Genomic DNA, 17,755 nt, shown 5'->3' on the forward strand with positions numbered 1-17,755 from the left:
TGCAATGCTGGAAGAAGGATTGACTGCATGGAAATTACGCGGAAATCGTTGATCAAAATGGGAAAATTAGGTTCTTGAGAATCTCGGATATAGCTCTGGTAAAATTCGTAAAAGAAAAATTTTGAAGAAACTTTTAAATTCCAACAACAGTGATGTGAAAAAATCTGTCTGTTTACCAAAATTTCTGGATTTCAGAATTCTGCTAGAATTCAGCTCAGGATTCTGCTAGATCCATACTCACGATTCTGCATGAATTTCGTTCAGAATTCTGCTAGAATCCTGCTAAGAACTCTACTATGTAGAATCCTGCTCAGGACTCTGCTAGAATCCTGCTCAGGATTCTGCTAGAATCCTGCTCAGGATTCTGCTGGAATCCTGCACAGGATTCTGCTGGAATCCTGCCCAGGATTCTGCTGGAATCCTGCTCAGGATTCTGCTGGAATCCTGCTCAGGATTCTGCTGGAATCCTGCTCAGGATTCTGCTGGAATCCTGCTCAGGATTCTGCTGGAATCCTGCTCAGGATTCTGCTGGAATCCTACTAGAATCCTGCTCAGGATCCTGCTAGCATTCTGCTCAGGATTTCGCTGGAATCCTGCTCAGGATTCTGCTGGAATCCTGCTCAGGATTCTGCTGGAATCCTGCTCAGGATTCTGCTGGAATCCTGCTCAGGATTCTGCTGGAATCCTGCTCAGGATTCTGCTGGAATCCTGCTCAGGATTCTGCTGGAATCCTGCTCAGGATTCTGCTGGAATCCTGCTCAGGATTCTGCTGGAATCCTGCTCAGGATTCTGCTGGAATCCTGTTCAGGATTCTGCTGGAATCCTGTTCAGGATTCTGCTGGAATCCTGTTCAGGATTCTGCTGGAATCCTGCTCAGGATTCTGCTGGAATTCTGCTCAGGATTCTGCTGGAATCCTGCTCAGGATTCTGCTGGAATCCTGCTCAGGATTCTGCTGGAATCCTGCTCAGGATTCTGCTGGAATCCTGCTCAGGATTCTGCTGGAATCCTGCTCAGGATTCTGCTGGAATCCTGCTCAGGATTCTGCTGGAATCCTGCTCAGGATTCTGCTGGAATCCTGCTCAGGATTCTGCTGGAATCCTGCTCAGGGTTCTTCTGGCAGCTTGCTCAGGATTCTTTTGGAATCCTGCTCAGAATTCAGCTGGAATCCTGCTCAGGATTCTGCTGGAATCCTGCTCAGGATTCTGCTGGAATCCTGCTCAGGATTCTGCTGGAATCCTGCTCAGGATTCTGCTGGAATCCTGCTCAGGATTCTGCTGGAATCCTGCTCAGGATTCTTCTGGCAGCTTGCTCAGGATTCTTTTGGAATCCTGCTCAGAATTCAGCTGGAATCCTGCTCAGGATTCAGCTGGAATCCTGCTCAGGATTCTGCTGGAATCCTGCTCAGGATTCTGCTGGAATCCTGCTCAGGATTCTGCTGGAATCCTGCTCAGGATTCTGCTGGAATCCTGCTCAGGATTCTGCTGGAATCCTGCTCAGGATTCTGCTGGAATCCTGCTCAGGATTCTGCTGGAATCCTGCTCAGGATTCTGCTGGAATCCTGCTTAGGATTCTGCTGGAATCCTGCTCAGGATTCTGCTGGAATCCTGCTCAGGATTCTGCTGGAATCCTGCTCAGGATTCTGCTGGAATCCTGCTCAGGATTCTGCTGGAATCCTGCTCAGGATTCTGCTGGAATCCTGCTCAGGATTCTGCTGGAATCCTGCTCAGGATTCCGCTGGAATCCTGCTGAGGATTCTGCTGGAATCCTGCTCCAGATTCTGCTGGAATCCTGCTCAGGAATCTGCTGGAATCCAGCTCAGGATTCTGCTGGAATCCCGCTCAGGATTCCGCTGGAATCCTGCTGAGGATTCTGCTGGAATCCTGCTCCAGATTCTGCTGGAATCCTGCTCAGGATTCTGCTGGAATCCTGCTCAGGATTCTGCTGGAATCCTGCTCAGGATTCTGCTGGAATCCTGCTCAGGATTCTGCTGGAATCCTGCTCAGGATTCTGCTGGAATCCTGCTCAGGATTCTGCTGGAATCCTGCTCAGGATTCTGCTGGAATCCTGCTCAGGATTCTGCTGGAATCCTGCTCAGGATTCTGCTGGAATCCTGCTCAGGATTCTGCTGGAATCCTGCTCAGGATTCTGCTGGAATCCTGCTCAGGATTCTGCTGGAATCCTGCTCAGGATTCTGCTGGAATCCTGCTCAGGATTCTGCTGGAATCCTGCTCAGGATTCTGCTGGAATCTTGCTCAGGATTCTGCTGGAATCCTGCTCAGGATTCTGCTGGAATCCTGCTCAGGTTTCTGCTGGAATCTTGCTCAGGATTCTGCTGGAATCCTGCTCAGGATTCTGCTGGAATCCTGCTCAGGAATCTGCTGGAATCCAGCTCAGGATTCTGCTGGAGTCTCGCTCAGGATTCCGCTGGAATCCTGCTGAGGATTCTGCTAGAATGCAGCTCAGGATTATGCTAGAATCCTGCTCAGGACTCTGCTAGAATCCCACTCAGGATTCTGTTAGAATCCAGCTCAGGATACCGCTAGAATCTTGAGTAAAAATCGACTAGAATACAGCTCCAGATTCTGCTAGAATCCTGCTCAGCATTCCACTAGATTTCTGTTGGAATCTAGCGCCGAATTCTGCTAGAATGCAGCTCTGGATTCTGTTAGAATTCAACTCTGGATTCTGCTAGAATTTAGCTCAGAATTCCGCTAGAATTCAGCTCAGGATTCTGCTAGGATTCTGCTCAGGATTCTGCTATCAAGATTCGGCTAGAATTCAGCGCAGGATTTTGCGCGAATCTAGCACAGCATTCTGCTGGAATCCAGCGCTACATTCTGCTAGAATCCAGCGCAGAATTCTGCTAGAATGCAGCTCAGGATTCTGCTAGAATTCAGCTCAGGATTCTGCTAGAATCCAGCGCAACATTCTGCTAGAATCCAGCATAGAATTCTGCTAGAAAGCAGCTCAGAGTTCTGCTGGAATACAGCTCAAGAGTCTGTTAGAATTCAGTTCAAGATTCTGCTAGAATCCAGCTCAGGATTCTGCTAGTATCCAGTTCAGGATTCTGGTAGAATTCAGCTCAGGGTTCTGCTTGAATCCAACTCTGGATTTTGCTTGAATACTGCTAAGGATTCTGCAAGAATTCTGCTCAAGATTCTGCCGGATTCCTGCTCAGGCTTCTGTTAGAATCCAACTCAGGATTCCTGCGCAGGATTTTGCTACAAGCCTGCCCAGGATTCTGCTTGAATCCTACTCAGGATTCTGCTTGAATCCTACTCAGGATTCTGCTAAAATCCTTCCCAAGATTCTGCTTATGTCTTGCTCTGGATTTTTATGAAATTCTACTCAGGATTCCGTTGGAATCCTGTTCAAGATTTTGGTGAAATATTGCTCAGGATTCTGGTGGTATTCTGCTCAGAATACTTGTGAAATCCTGCTGAGGATTTTTCTAGAATTTTATTCAGGGTTTTGCTGGAACCCTGCATCGATCCTTTCCATGATTTGGCTGGAATCCTGTTCAGGTTGTTTTAGAGTCTTGTTCAAGATTCTAATGAAATCTTATTCTTGATTCTGTTGGAATTCTACTTGGAGCAATCTGTTTCAGGTTATGGGCCCAGTCCGTTAGCACTTTGCCACCTTGTTTGCCATGGCTAACTAAAGAAAATTTAGAGCTCGCAAAAAATTGATGAAATTCCAATTTTTTTTTCTTAAAATTTCCGAATTTTCCGAATACAAAACAAATGCACTTCACCTCGATCTCTTGGCTTGATTATTAGTGCACCGTAGGCTCTCCTTCGAGTTTAAAATAAATAACCATGCCACTCCGTACCTGTCTGGTTGTATCGCATTCGCTTTCGCAACGAAAACGAACGAGACGTTGCTATTTGACATTGGAAACCCCGACAAAAGCAAACCCGATCCCATGGTGGTGACACCGACCGATGATACCTACTGTCTTTCGGTGCCGCAGTATATCTCGGAAGTATGCAATTGGTTGTCGTCGTCCTGTTGTATGTGTCGGTTTTTTGGGATTTATGACTCTCTATTTTGGTGGTGCATTTCGGTAAGAATAAATTTTCTGTTGGTTTTGCATTTTTTTGAAAATATTTTCCAACCAAAACATTGCACAACAAGTTAACAACAAAATATTTCAATAACAAAATGGTGTTCAACGCTGTAGATCACAAGTTCTGAGCAGTTTTCATCTGGATAACCCATCAGCAGCGTAACGTACATCTATAGTGCAAAAAGCAGCTACATTTCCGTCTGTAGATTCCAAGATCTGAACTCCAGGACAATTTGGATAACTCAATATATTTTACAATGTCTTCTGGCTTTTTGGTCAATTGACATGGTTGTTTCGATATACTTAGTTTGAATTGCTAAACAGCAGTGATAGCTACTGTAGATCGTCAGATCTACAAGGTCGCCTGGAATGGACAACCTGTCGCTTTCAGAGTCCATTGTGAGGACCTGTAAGAGCTATTCAGCATTTAGAAGTTAATGGACCCACAAACAAAGTAAATTGACTACCGTAAATCCTGTTCAGCAGCGGTGGCAGCTGCTTTTCGACAGAAGTTAACTACTTCTTTCCACTAACAACATGCGAAAAATTTCCACACAATTCACACTCTGCTCTGGGAAAATGAAACTAGTGGCGCCCATCAGCAGCACCACTTTCTGCACCGTCGTCAAGCACTGTAGGAATGGTGCTTTTCTGCACAATCATCGCCCTGTCGCATCCGGGATGGTGGTGGTTCCTCTTGATGACTGCTCGCTCGTTCGTCCAGATGGATAGATGTTCTAGATGTCGAGTGGATCAGAGTAGAGAAGAAGTAACAACAGCTGTGCCCCCACTGGCACTGGCAGCACCACTAGACTCTGTAGGTAATGACCGGTGGAACTATGGTGGCGTCAAGCTGCGTGCCGATGGCTCCACAGGGTACCACTTCTCCAGTCGAAGCGTGAAGAGCAGATAGATACAGTGTCGCTCTAATAATTTGAATACGGTTTCAGTGTTGTCAAGTAGATCAGCGTTGCTGAGCTTCTATATTTGTCTATATTTTCCAGATTTTTGAGGTACGATTTTCACAAAACTGGAAGATCCAGACAGACTTTTTCCTGATATTTGCTTACAATGACAATCTAGACTTCTTTAGGCAATTTTTCCAAAATCATCCATCTGACATTGATCAGCACAGGAGCTTTCACTGATAGTACAGTAGACGTTTGATAACTGCAACATGTTTACGTTTCACTCACCGAATGAAATTCGATAACTGCAACAACTGATAGACGTCAAAGAACTGTCAGTTACTGCAGAATGCAGCCAATGTACATTTGAAAAGCATCGCATTGTCACAAAAGTGCATGCGAAAAACATCGCATCGCTGTTGACATTTCATTCAGACGGATAGCGGTGCGATAACTGCAAAATTGTTGCACTTAGCGGACTTGCAGTTAAACCGTTTGCACTGAGCGAACGTCTACTGTATCGATAATATCAAAACTGAAACAGCAATCATCGATATAAAATTCATACAAATTTTCGTTCCAAACAAGTTGGAGATCTGTCAAAATCGGAACATGACACCACCCGTCCTGTCAAAAACTGTCAGTAGCCCTAACTGAATGCCCTGTTGTAATTTTTTCCCTTTACGCTTAAAAATGATCTTTTCCTGGATGATTATTACAAATTACAAGCATTCGGACTTCTCAAACCACATTGTAGATAAAGTTTCTGCAACTCCAGGGAAGAGTTATTCCCTATCTCGAATTGCATTGCTTGCTAGTGGTCATCACAACACTCTGCATGCACGTTCTTCTTTCCTTCGTCCGTTTATTGTGGATGGTTGTGTTATTGTAGCTCTCGCTCGCAATGTGTACCTTCTGTTTGTATAGAAAACTAGAATTACACATAATAGCGAAGTGAGTGGTATAGGCGAGCTTATACCGGGGTGGATGACGGTGAGGAGCAGACGGAGGTCGGCCGGCCGGCCGGTATTTAATGGCATGTTCTTTCCTATGATTCTTCCGTCTCGCTCTCGGCTTCACCCCACCACGCCGCTTGCCGTACGAATTATGTAGAAGAACGCTGAAGAACGCGCGTGTAAGCTAGCTGAGCTGCGCCGCGCTGGATAGATGGATGGATGGATGATGACGAACGACCGGACGATCCGATCCACCATAAGCTGAGGAATGGGTTTGATGGTTGGTTGGTTGATTGCCGGCTGACTGACTGACTTCCTTGTTTGGGGGGTTCTTCCCTCCTCCAGTCAGTCATTGAAGCCAGAGCTGGTGGTGTAGTAGAGGTACTATGAGGAGGGTGACCTTCAACAGTGTTGATCACCCGCCACGAGCGTGGATTGATGATGATGATGATGGACCACTACCACTACGGACTGCGGTTGCACCACCTTTCGAAATACGGTCGGGATCGGGTTGGGAAAACTGTGAAATAGTTGTTACAACAATGTAAGTTCGGTTCAGCGTCGCCGGCTCGATAGTCGAGTGATTCATGTGCAATGGGGATCACGTTCTGATCTTGAGGTTGGAAACATTCTAATCCAATGACGATCGAGCAAGACGACGACGGAACGTGATCAGTGGATAAATAGCGAGCATCATTGCCGAGCAATGCGATCGTGATCAATTGAAGCAAATAAACTTCATGATATATTAGGAAAATTTAATGAATTGGGTGTAGGAAAAACCGTAACTATACTTCATGATTGTTTTCTAAACAGTGGAAACTTTTCACAATGATACTCCCGAACAGCTTAGAAAAAATCTATGTTTAGTAAATCGAATGAAAATTCGTTCAAAATCAGACGTAAAATTTGTTTTAGTGTAGGAGTTAAACGTCAAAATGATCGCCCACACTGAAAAACAAAAGAATCCCAAATTGAGTATTTTAAATAAAACTTTTTTTTATTTATTTCGAGAATTTCTCTGGAATCCTGTCCGGGATTCCTCTGGAATCCTGTCCGGGATTCCTCTGGAATCCTGTCCGGGATTCCTCTGGAATCCTGTCCGGGATTCCTCTGGAATCCTGTCCGGGATTCCTCTGGAATCCTGTCCGGGATTCCTCTGGAATCCTGTCCGGGATTCCTCTGGAATCCTGTCCGGGATTCCTCTGGAATCCTGTCCGGGATTCCTCTGGAATCCTGTCTGGGATTCCTCTGGAATCCTGTCCGGGATTCCTCTGGAATCCTGTCCGGGATTCCTCTGGAATCCTGTCCGGGATTCCTCTGGAATCCTGTCCGGGATTCCTCTGGAATCCTGTCCGGGATTCCTCTGGAATCCTGTCCGGGATTCCTCTGGAATCCTGTCCGGGATTCCTCTGGAATCCTGTCCGGGATTCCTCTGGAATCCTGTCCGGGATTCCTCTGGAATCCTGTCCGGGATTCCTCTGGAATCCTGTCCGGGATTCCTCTGGAATCCTGTCCGGGATTCCTCTGGAATCCTGTCCGGGATTCCTCTGGAATCCTGTCCGGGATTCCTCTGGAATCCTGTCCGGGATTCCTCTGGAATCCTGTCCGGGATTCCTCTGGAATCATGAAAATTATGTGAAATATGACTCCGCCCGTACTCTTTAAGTTGGATGAAATTACCTCACTTTTGGATGCTTTTGTTTTTCAGTGTAGGAAAGAACTCTCAGTACACGGAACTACAAATCAACCCAAATTTAAGTTGTTTTGACGCAATCCCGGTCTTCCGTGGAATAACTCAAATTTGCGTCAAACAGCGAAAGTGGTGAGTGAGTAGTTCTCGTTTGAGAGCGGCAAAAAAATTAACCCACTGGTAAGTTATTTTCACCCAACGGAGGCCTCAAATGACGCAAATTTGGGTTAACTCAAGAAAACCCAAATTTGGCTTCTTCCACGGAAGAGCAGCGGATGCGTCGGTGCTTCCCTCTTTGTTTTCGACAACATTGCGGTGGGGCGAGGGAGAAAACAACCCAACTTTGAGTTAAAACTAAAAGCAGTTTAGCCAAAATTGAGTTTTTAAAACTTATTCTTTGGGTTTTAATATTTTTCCGTGTAGAATGTTCATTCTAGAGATGCTTAAATTTCCTCATCTTTATTCGTCGATCAAAAAAGGAAAGCATTTTATTTAAGAAACGTGCAGTTTTTTTTTCTACAAAAATCATTTAACTTTTATATTTGCTCTTATCGTAATTAGGTTGAAAAAAAAACAACGAAAACAAAATATTGATTGGAAAATAAAGCATGTATTCTCCAAATTTAATTCATGAATCACGACAGGCAGAAACGAAAATAACCTCATTCGAAAAACCAGTTCAACTTGGTTTGCAGTCATCATCCTGAAATCAGAACTTGCTGCAATAGGTACAACTAGAACGAACCGGTGCGGTGGAGAGTCCGAAGAAATTAATTCCAAAATGATCCAAAAGAGGCAAAAAAGAACTGAACTCTAAATCGTATTCCGTCACAAGTGAGACCAACAACCGAGACTGCAGCAAGATTATAATTCCTAATGCAGTCGGCTGGTACCACCGTCAAGCGAGAAGATGCACTCTCAGCTTGACGGCGGAAAAGAATACCAGGCAAAGAAGAAACAACAAGACAGCTTTGACAGATTTATGTCATTGCGGTTTTAGATGAGGTTATCTTTCTGACTGGGAGCAAATTTTGGAACAGTATTGCCATTCTCGCCTTCTAAGTTGAAAACACATAAAGAGATGAGCTGAACAGTTGAGAGAAAATGCCACCGACGTTTCGATTACACATACGTTGTCTTCGCCAGGGTAGGCTTTCTTTGTTTTGATCGTTATTCCTAAAATAGTTTCATTCATCACTCCATCGATCCAAACCTGATTCAATAAAGAGAATGCAAATGATTGTAGCAGTCGCCATGATACCGAGGTTTTACGTCTTTTTTTTGTTTTGTTAGTTCTTGAATCCCATCCGATTTTGCGATTTAATTTCGCATTCAGAAAGGAAGTGCAACAGCACGGCGTGTGGCTGCGACTGCGGTAGCAGTAGCCCCCATACGAAAAGCTGGTTTGTTTTGCGATTTGAAAAAGTCGATGCACTCATCGTCGTCATTTGGCTCGGCTCGGAGCGGCCTGAATCGCACGCGCTCATTTGACTTCGATTTGAAATGTTGTTGTTTTTGTCGTTTGTTATTGGTGGCGTCTTCGATGGTGACCACACATTTCCTTCTGCATACAATGCATTTTCCGTTGTTGTTGTTGTTGTTGTTGTTGTTGGCCGATTAGAATGCGGTGATGAGTCAGATTAAGCCTATAAAAGTGGATAATTTACTACTTCCAGACGGGCAGTAATGATAATGAAGTCGATTGGTGACAGCACCTTGAGCAGCGCCAATAACAACAACAAAAACAATAACAGAAAACCTCGCGCGGTGAATGACATAAGAACGATGCGTCACATTCCACCATTATCGTTTGTAGAATTCTTCCGAAAATAAAATCCAATCTTCTTTTCGGTCAGTCACTCACTACCGTCGCGTCTCTCTCTTGTCCACTCGCTTTCATTGTAGGTTATGGTGTTGCGCAGTTGTTGAACGCGCTTCTAGAACCGATCATCAAACAGAGGGATCAAATTTTGACAGTGTGTTGATCTACAACACTAATACACATGATCGCATCGTAACCACCACTATGTGGTGCGATCACCATCACTGTGTATGATGATGACCGAAAATTTAGTTCAGGGTCAGTGGAATAAAAACAAGACAGATCAACTAGTGAAATTTGGGGAAGATCACACCGAAAGCAAGTGTCACGCATATTCTTGAACATTGAGTATGTGTGTGGGACAGTCAAGCATACTGATGCCTAGAGCTGTCATAAAATTATTGATTGTTTTGGTTCGTCGATAACAAGTTTTTCTTCCTCTACGTGCTCACGTAATTTTATTTCTAGTAACAAAAGTAGTCAATTATTTCGATTGCAAATGATTTTGAATATTTACTACTAGATTTATTTCAATATTGCGACATCCCTTAAACTAAAATATGTCAATCGATTGTTTTATTATTACAGCATCAACATAGGCCTTTTCAGTTGACAGGTCCGTGTATGCCACTTTTTACAACTGCCGAAAAAAGGGCGCAAACGCTAAACTGTCATTTCCATAGGAGAACTGTCAGAGGCCCGAGAAATCAGCTGATTTAAGACGTCAAATGAAAAGCTTTTTGTGAACTATTCACTTTTTTAATCGATTACTGCCTCGAATAGTACATACATGAGCATCCCTACTATTAACAAGCGTTCCAATGGCTTGTTTGTTTTCATTCAGAATTCTTTTTTTTTGCACGCTGTTTTTACTAGCGCTGCCTCAACGCAAAGTTCAATACAGCATCTTCCTTTTCTGCAAACAACATAGTGCAAAAAATTATCACCACTTCCGAAGCGTCAAAATGTCAAGTGCGTTTGTGGTTTTACAAACAAATTGTTATCATTTACCAGCAAAACATAAATGGAATGATTCACAAGGTCACTCGATGGAAATTTAGTGAGTTGTGTTTAGATTAGGTTTAGCTTAGATTATATTTAAATTCATTATCGTTAAGCTCTTGACTCAACGAAATTTTAGTTCAGCTTCAATTCGTTTCATATTCAAATTAGTTTCAGTTCAGTCTTGAGTTCAGTTTAAGTTTCAGTTTTAGTTCAGTTTCAGTTCAGTTTCAGAACAGTTTCAGAACAGTTTCAGTTCAGTTTCAGTTCAGTTTCAGCTCAGTTCAGTTTCAGTTCAGTTTCAGTTTAGTTTCAGTTCAGTTTCCGTTCAGTTTCCGTTCAGTTTCCGTTCAGTTTCAGCCACTTTCAGTTCAGTTTCAGTTCAATTGCAGTTCAATTTCAGTTCAGTTTCAGTTCAGTTTCAGTTAGGTTTCAGTTCCGTTTCAGTTCAGTTTCAGTTCAGTTTCATTTCAATTCATTTTATGTCTTTCGCCACTTCTAATTCAGATGCTCATATCAGCTGAACTGCAAGCTATACAATAGCTCCCTGCTCGACATCTCAACATTGTAATCAACAATTTCCAAGGGCTTCTGTTACTATGCTACTGGGTAAACCGGCATCTGCATCCGCTTTCTTCCAATCCCTTGAAGCACAAACCAACCGACATGGAAATAATCGAGGAGGCACACTTCCCACACACACCAGCTCTAACGCATTCCTCCCACGAGTTGAGTTGAGCGGATGTCTTCTCGCGTGAGCATCACTCTCCAGTCTCAACGCCTCATCCGCGACCTATGTAGCTAGCTATTAGAGTGGGTCAACGTTGTATGGAGAAACTTTAAATTTGATCGTATCAACCCGGAACAAAGCTTTTTCAGTCTATATTAGCGTCCAAAACCACTTTGCAAAATTTGGGAGCGATTCGTTGCGTCCCCGTATTCCGCATTGCGATTGAAATTTGCATGGAAGTTAGTATGGGAAAACGTACTTTTTTGCATTTTACTCTTAAGTTGAATTGTTTTGTCTAATACCATGTAACTAATGACGTTAAAGTATAGCCTAGGATATGCCGAAAAACTTTGCCGAAGACCGCAAAGTGATCCGACGCTTGTGAAAAAAGTTGTTCGCCTGTTAACTTAGGCCAAAAATTGAGATTTGATTATTGATGTTATTCCTTTATATGCTAAATGTTAAGCACCACCGGGCAATCTGTGCGTTATAACTTTTTTCACAAGTGTCGGATCACTTTGCGGTCTTCGGCAAAGTTTTTCGGCATATCCTAGGCTATACTTTAACGTCATTTGTTACATGGTATTAGACAAAAGAATTCAACTTATGAGTAAAATGCAAAAAAGTACGTTTTCCCATATTAACTTCCATACAAATTTCAATCGCAATGCGGAATACGAGGAAGCAACCAATCGCTCCCAAATTTTGCACAGTTGTTTTGGACGCTAAAAGGAATCGAAAAAGCTTTGTTCCGAAAAATCGACTTTGTTGACCCAGTCTACTAGCTATGCACCTAATGCACACGATGAAATGTGTAACACCCCGAGCAGGAATGAATAACTGACACATAACTGGAGCATACCAAAGTCAGGTATCATACCAAAACCAGGTATTGGTCGGTTGTCCAGGTATTGAAAATAACTTATTTTGGTATTAGGTAGGTATTGAAAGAATACCTCAACACGTTATTATTTTGGTTTTGAGGACTGATTGAGGTATTATTCAATTATGGAAAAACCACTATTTGTATGGAAAAATCGTCGATTATAATTTAGGTATTACCATACCTGAAGTCATTATTTGCGTGTTATGCACAGGAAACACATCAGTTATTATTTTAGGTATTTTACCTCTTATGCAGGGCTTCTTAATACCTCATTCAGGTTGTAGGTATTCGGTTTTCCATACCTGAGTTTGTTATTCTTCAGCTATTTTCTCCTGCTCGGGACGCGTCCAACTTTCGCCACATTGTTTCAACGGGAACGGTTGGTATGGGCGGCTTGTAATTTTGCTTGCGTGCTTATGTATATCGCCACCAGGAGGAGCCCCCTACCTACCACCTACCGGAATGCACTCTTGTTTGTTGTTGATGACGGTGATGATGATGGTGCTGCTGGGTGGTGCTAGAAATCATTCACACATGCTTGAACAATGAGCCAGTGCAGCAGAAAGAAAAACCCTGAGGTGCACTTGAAATAACACTGCTGCAGTGGTGCGGTGCGGTGGTGTAGTAAGACATAACCTACCGTATTTTTTTCCTTTGACGGCGCTCTTGGCTTTCCTTCTTGGTGCTTTCTTTTGTGCATATGAACATGAATCAAGAGAAATGGGTCTGATACAACGGCAAAAAAAACTAAGACGACGACGTCCAAAGCACAAACACTTGCTCCCTTCTCCCTTCAGCTATTTTTGAGTCGAGTGGTGAATCAGAGCAGTTACAGAAGGCAATCAATCCCGCCTGAACCAGCGTTCACTTTAAAAGTGTTTCATGGAAAATTACAAACATTTTCAAAATCAACGTATCTAAAATTTTTGATTTGTCTGAAACGTTTCAGATAAATACTTTTTTATTTTATACCCCTCGTTTGAAAGTTATGCAAATTGAACAACCCCAGATATAAGATTTCGACGGAAAACTTCATTTCTAGGGTTGCCCAGTTTGCATAATTTTCGATCAAAAAATAACCTAAGTTTTCAAAAATTTGGAAATTTTTGCAATTCGATAAATTTGCCTTTAGATGCTATTCGCCATACAATATATTTGCGATTTAATTTTAGCGATTTTTCGCGCATAGAAGCTAGCGCCACATTGGTCGATGCGGAGAGTAGGAAAACAGCCGATGTACACTCAGAAATAAAAGTATACACGTAATTACTATTATTTATGCATTTTGTATCCGCATCTCTCTCACTCTCTTTCTGTTTTCATGCTATCTGCTGTTTCGTCTGGGTTGACAAATCATTTCGCTTCAACCCAGGTTAAACATGCATGCAAATAGAAAGAGAGTGAGAGAGATGCGGATACAAAATGCATAAATAATAGGAATTCCGTGTATACTTTTATTTCTGAGTGTAGTTGATTCATTGACTTGAAATTTTGTACACGGCTAGATACTATACGTATCTCACCGCATTCAAAAAATTGTGTCAATTGATTTAAAATTGGCTAAGTTATAGCAGAAAAGTGCCCAAAATAGGACCCCTGCCGAGATGGTTCCATTTCCCTACATGTATATTAGGGCGGGTCAACATTCTATGGAAATATTTAAGGACAAACGTCTTGACATCCCGCTTCAACAGTGCATCAAAACTTCAAACGCACAAATCTCAAGAAGCAAGCTTTACACAACAAAGCATTTTATTATTCTGTTCTTGCTCACTTGTAATAAGCTTGAAATAAGAAGATCAGGTGCGCTGGTTTTGTTTACGAAGAGATTTGTGGCCTCGAAATCGTGAGTAGGTGCCAAAGTCGGCCATTGTGGCGGTTATTTTGGGATTCTAACAAGTCTGTCCTTAAAACCACTCATTCTTGCACACACACACTTTACAGATTTTAGTGAATCTGTCACACAATTCAAAATTAAAAAAAAAAAATTTTGACAAAGTCTTTGTACTTGCAGAACTTCAATAATTTTCTTTTTAGTGAAGGCTAGCTGTGCTGTCATTCCAAATTATGCAGTTTGTGTCGTGATTTCTCGTGCTTGAATTTTAAGATACTCACGGCGAGTGTGTTAACATCTAGTAAATTTTTTGGAATCATGGAACTGCCGAATTTTCATATAAGTTCTCTTCAAAGGTCTACAGTATGACCCATAAAAAAATGCGACAGTTTTCAAAGTCATCGTTCCCCTACTTCGAACTGATTAACCTCGCATGTATCTATTGGATAGTATAGTAGAGCCACTAATCTTATAATGGCAAAGGAACATAGACTGATTCCATGCAAATACCTTCGGAAATATAACGTTGAACATATGGATGTCGAAATCTTCCACGCGCCAGAGGCCGTTTTTTAAGGATATAATTTTCTTTCAATTGCTTTCAATCACATTCAATCAAATTTTATTTTCAAAATAGTACTTTTATGGCTGGATAAGGTCTTCAGGAGTTGGTTGGTTCGTCGGACAAACACGAAAAAAATATTAACTTATAAATTAAGAGACATTTTGTGAAAATTGAATTATTTGACAAATGATAATTTTTAGAAAATATTATGTTTTAAGCATGAAATTGTTTTTAAGTACATAGTATTTGTACCTATCATAAAGGTAGGTATATATGCCTTCATCGACAAAAAAATGTTTTGAAAAATGTTCTAACAGTGTTAAGTTTTTTATTAATTTATCTTAAATACGGTAGGGTATCGCGCCACTTGGGCGGTGGTTCTATATTCGTCTGTTTGCCACTATAACTCAGTCAATTTTGAACCAATTGACTTGAAATGCTGTACTCGGGTAGATACTATACCTATCTTACCACATTTCAAAAGTTGTGCCAATTAATTTAAATTTGACTGAGTTATAGTGGAAAACAGACGAATATAGAACCACCGCCCAAGTGGGGCGATTCCCTATTTAATATGTAGCACCTTTTTTAGTTTTTGTTTCCTAAACATTTGAAATTATTTTTAAAATATGTTTCAAACATGGGCGTATTAAAGAGTACATATTTCTTCATGGTTTCCATGTGTTTAAAAGTTTTTATCTTAGTTCATTTTGCTATGAAAATTATAGGAAAACTTGATTTTATTTAGAAATTGTTAACAATTGTAAGGTATCCCATATACGTAACCAATGAATATTTTGACAAAAATTTTAGAGATCCTGTATGACAATGACCTCCTTATTGTATCCTAATCCAAAAAAGTTTAATTCATTGGGATTATTTCATTAAAAATCATCAAATACTGCAAAAAAATGGAATGTCGCATTTTTTATGGGTCATACTATATAATAAGTACTTTCTCTTATTCAGCAAATTTTATCAAAGTTAAGCTCAGTTTTGAAATTCGGTAAAACATATAAATAATTTAGTGAAGATTACCGAACTTTCAGTAATTTCTAGTCGGAACCTGGTAATCTCTTGTTGGTTTTTGGAATTCTGAAATTTTCGTGTAATAACCCACAAATCCTCTAGTTGTGAAGGCCACAACTACGAAGATTTAAAGTGATCGGTAAAAAACGAGGTCAATGGGAATTTTGGCAGTGTTACGTCTGTTTGTATGTGAATAACCTATAAATTACATTATAAAATCAAGACCAACAATTGAAAAGGCCACAACAACATTTTGTAAACAAACATGTTTCTATCGACTTGAAGCCTTTTGAACTCCACCCACACATCTCACCACCACTAACAGAAAGCGCAAATATCAAGATTTCTGTTAATGGTGGTGTGATGCGTGGATGGATCCCAGAAGGCCCTAAGTCGACAGAAACGTGTTTGTTTACGCAATGTTGATGTGGCATTTTCAATTGTTGGTCTTGAAATTTCCATTTCTGATACATGTATGTATATGTATAATGTCTGTAGTTCGATTTGAATGGGTCGAATCTGCATATGAATCCCAGCAAACATACGACCTATTCAAATCGAACGCCAGATGTATTATAGCTATAAGACACTGAGTAAAATATCCAAATTGATAGTATCTGTCAGCTACTATAGACTTTTGCAATTCGATTTCACAAATAGTAAAAATGTTCCATACACATACCTTCAGATGAACTCTTAACTTATTCGATGTATGTGTGGCTCTTATCAAATTTGATTCTACAGTACTTACCTTTCATTTCTAATGGCTTATTTATTTTATTTAGGAATTGTGATGAAATTTTTGCATCCTTCACAGGTATTTTCAACTCTGTTCTTTTTGTACACAAAGATCAATAGTGCTTCAAAGTTTATCCACTTTAACCCAAGCTTTTATTAATATATTTGTCTGTGCAACATAGATTAACATGGTTGAAATGCTGCAGGTATTTTAATCAGTTTTTGGCCGGAAGTGTAGTAGAGAGTTCTGCAGCCGTGAATTTGTCAATGAGTCTAATCAACTGCAATGTTATTATGATTAGAAGAGAGAATTTTGACGAATTATCAACAACTTACCAGTGAGCTATTCCGGCCTTGAATCCGGTAACCCCCTACGACGGAGCCGCATTGCACCACCGTACCTTCTGTGTTCTTTAACATGTTTAAAATTTTCGCTTAGATCCTTTTCGTCGCTCTGGAAGACAAACGTGTAATGTAATATAGAAATATTCAGTAAAATATGCATTATTTCTTATTTACCCGCAAACATTTTCAGCTTCTATCTGTCCATTCGTTGACCATCATGAAAAAAGGAAAAATAACAACAATGTTCATGGGAGGCGACAGGTTCATGAACGACTTTTTGAAATTATGTGTAAAGCTTTATAGATTTTTACTATAAGGAATGACACATAAAACTGTAACACAAACACAATGTATGTGTGGTAATTATAAACGTCGGAATGAACTCTGTCTTTGAAATGTGTTTTCACACATAAATAAAATACAGTCAGGTTTTTTACGCGTTTTTTTTACGCGGTTTTCATTTACGAGGTTTTTACGTGGATTTTTGAATTAACGCGGTTTTTTTTACGCGGATTTTTGAATTAACGCGGTTTTTTTTACGCGGATTTTTGAATTAACGCGGTTTTCATTTACGTGGATTTTTAATTTTAAGCCGAAATTTTTCCAAGCATTATTATAGAGTTTTTCTACATATTTCTGTACTTTTGGTGCTTAACAGCATTAAAAAGGTAGAATATGATGCAGAGTAATTTTCTGGATATCCAAGGACATCCAAACTGTTCTTGAGTTTAGATCCTAAAGTCTACGTCTGTAACGATAACTTCTTGCATTATACAAAGCAATGAACTGTAATCTATTATGCCCAGTAAGTCTTTTGAAAGTTCAATAGACAGTTTCAGAGCAGTCGGGATATCCTAGGTCATCCAAACTATTCTGGAGTTCCGATCCTAAAGTCTACGGGTGTAGCGGTAGCTTCTTGCATTATACAAATTAACGATTTGTAATCTATTATGCTCAGTAAGTCTTTTGAAAGTTCAATAGACAGTTTTAGATCAGTCAGGATAACCTGGGCCATTCAAACTGTTCTGGAGTTTAGATCCTAAAGTCTACGGGTGTACCGGTAACTTCATTCATAATACAAAGCTACGACTTGTAATCTTTCATGACTTACTGAACATCTCAAAGTTTAATAGACAGCATCAGATCTGTTGAGATGTCTAAGGACATTCAAACCGTT

The 17,755-nt window shown here is 40.9% G+C and overlaps 1 protein-coding gene across 2 annotated transcripts in view; it reads left to right on the forward strand.

The window, feature by feature from the left end:
* Positions 1–17,755, forward strand: part of LOC109414899 (ecdysone receptor) — a 474,809-nt gene that overhangs the window by 396,511 nt on the left and 60,543 nt on the right. The window lies entirely within an intron of this gene.

Source organism: Aedes albopictus, chromosome 3 (genome assembly GCF_035046485.1).
Source record: "Aedes albopictus strain Foshan chromosome 3, AalbF5, whole genome shotgun sequence".
Classification (NCBI taxonomy): domain Eukaryota; kingdom Metazoa; phylum Arthropoda; class Insecta; order Diptera; family Culicidae; genus Aedes; species Aedes albopictus.